Raw genomic sequence first — 2,968 nt, forward strand, 5'->3', positions numbered from 1 at the left:
CTTAATGATGGCTACTCCTCTCTCAGTCTGCTGACAGCTGCTACATGGGAGCTAAAATAGAGATTTCAACAAAAATGTGACTATTACATTTTTACATTTGCTTGGATCCATTCATCAAAGCTAAAGCCCACGAGTATAGCTAACTCAAAGATGGAATTTATATATGGCAACTGTTTTACCTGACAAAGCATTTGTATTTTATACATGCGGCCCATGGTTTAACACAACCCAGCTACACAGCACAGCTCTTTCCTCTACTGCAGTTTACCTTTCACACATGTTCCCCCCATTCAATACCTGGACAGTGCAAGGGGACACAGCATCATATAAAGCCGTTGTCTGTCACTCTGCACTGTACTTCTAGGTGCATGTTCCTATTATTATTATTAAACAGGATTTTTATAGCGCCAACATAATACACAGCACTGTACATTAAATAGGGGTTGCAAATGACAGACAGTGACACAGGAAGAGGAGAGGACCCTGCCCCGCAGAGCTTACAACCTAAGAGGTGGGGGAAGTATCACACAATAGGAGGGGAGATATGAAGTGGTGGGAAGTAGTGAGGAGATAGAAGACGGGTAGGTGAGTTTGAAAATATGGGTTTTGAGTGCTCTTTTAATGAAGCAGAAAGTAGGAGCAAACATAGTTGGCAAAAGAGTATTATAGTGCACCGGATAGGCTTCATGTGCCAATTTCCCCATTTAGTGTATGCTCGGTCAGGTCCTTATATTGCATTATATTTTAACTATATTTAGGGGTCTATTTATGAAGCAGGGAATCTGGCATTCCAATGATGGAGAATCTTCCAGGTCTATGTGTTTCAGTGGCAATAACTAATTCCCCACCAGGGAATGTTTGAGGGAATGCCAGATTCACTGCTTTATAAATAGAGCCTTTAATGATGTATTGATGAGTAGAGTTGCATTCATTTGTGCAGAAAATTCACCTATAATGATAATTTTTCTGTACGATGTACCCCTGCAGGTACCATACTGTAAACTTTACAACTATTCCTCCCCTCAGAAATAAGCTCATGGGATGCTCAGACTGCTAATATATTTTTATCCCTTAAATGGTTTGCTTTTATTGTTGACATTTATTACTAAATAGTTGTATTTAGGTGACAGGTGCTCTTTTGTTCATCCTGTTGACTGTAGGTAATTAGGTGAAATATAGATATTGGCATCAGTAAACTTCTGAAGGTAATAACTGGTTGTCCCTGGGTGGCACCGCTGTTATTATATGATGATGATAATTACCCAAGCTGGGTTGATAATAAAATAAGCTGCAGTAAATCCTCCGGCAGCGGTCATAAAGCAGAACTGCCCAGTAAGCTGTGTGTGTGTGTGTGTGTGTGTTCCGTGTCACATGAACTGTGACTCAATGCTTGCAATGATCGGTATACACACAGGGGACACAGACACGACACAGAGCTTTCCAACCGTGTGAGAGACTCTATGATCATACAAAATTCTGTATAAAAGTTCTGTGTACATATCAACAACCTTACCAATATAATTGTACGTTACTAAGTTACATATGCATAGGCTTTGTGCATGTGTCCTAGCTACGGAAATATACCATTAGTCGATGAACTGTCACAGTAAAAATAAAATGAAAAATACTCCAAATATTATGCTGGAATTACAGTTTGAGGGTCTCCTGAACTATACTAGACTAGACTAGGTCAACTACATACAATAAAACTGATTCACATAATATGGGGACTGGCCAACAGCAACTAATTGTTTCAGCACAATAGTCTTACCAGTGACGGTTCTGACTTTCATGGAGCAGCCTGAACATTTGCAAGCTTTTTCCCTCCATTCAAAAGAGGCGAGCCAGGAAAAGTCAGGCTAAGAAAGTAAAGGTTGGGTGATGATGGACATCCTCCAGCCAGGAAATGAAGCAGGCTCTGGGCCTGATTTAATAAAGCTCTCCAAGGCTGGAGAGGATACACTTTCATCAGTGAAGCTGGATGATCCAGCAAACCTGGAATGGATCTGGCACAGGATTTAAATCATTTGTTAACAAATATCAAATGACAAACCTCAAAAGACATCCATTCAATGTTTGCTGGATCACTTCCCATAGTGATGTCATAACGCCATAACCCCACCCACTCTGCCATCGCAGATCTGCGCCTGCGATGGGAGAGTGGGTGGGTTGTGTCGTGAAACACAGCCCGTCCACTTCCCTTAGCCAGGGATCTGTACAGGGAAAGTGGTCCGCAGCTCTGGCCGGTGCGTCCCCCCTGCGGGATCCTTCTCCGGACCCCACTCGGGGGTGCACTGGCCAGAGCCGCGGACCACCAAAATCTTCTCACGGACCACCGGTTGGCAACCGCAGTTCTAAAGCATGATGGAAGAAGATGACAACTCAGTTCCCACCCAGGGTACGTTTTACATGTCCGGGGAACTGTGGGGTTAAAGAACCCCTGAAATAACTGCCCATAGCTGGACATCCTTTAGCCAGAAATGAAGACAGGGTCCATGTGACTTGCTGCAGCTTCTAATATACACTAAGCACACAATGTGGAGTTAAATCTGAGTAAGCAATTTCAGTTCAGGCGAGGAGTGTGCAACTGTGCAAGACTGAAAGCAGAACTAAACCCGGAACTACTAACCTATCCCTTTTCCATCATAGGCCGCCAAAATCTTCCTTCACTTCCTAAAGATAATCTTTAGCCATCTTGATTGGCTGTGCTGGGATGACATAACTCCCCTACAGTTGAAGAGTCAGCAGTTTAGGAAAATTTGACAGCTAGGCAGCGATCAGGCAGGTAAGAGCAGTTATTTTAGAAGGGACATCACCCGTCCCTTCCTGCAATAACCACCTGCCTGAATTGCAAAAGTTTAAAGAGGGATTTTAGCTCCACTTGAAGGGAGGCTAGAGGTCAACTTCAAGTAAATGTATTGCGTACTCCAACTTCAAGTTCACAAAGTTACACAAAAGGAGAGTAAAA

This window comes from Pyxicephalus adspersus, chromosome 7, assembly GCF_032062135.1.
Source record: "Pyxicephalus adspersus chromosome 7, UCB_Pads_2.0, whole genome shotgun sequence".
NCBI classification, from domain to species: domain Eukaryota; kingdom Metazoa; phylum Chordata; class Amphibia; order Anura; family Pyxicephalidae; genus Pyxicephalus; species Pyxicephalus adspersus.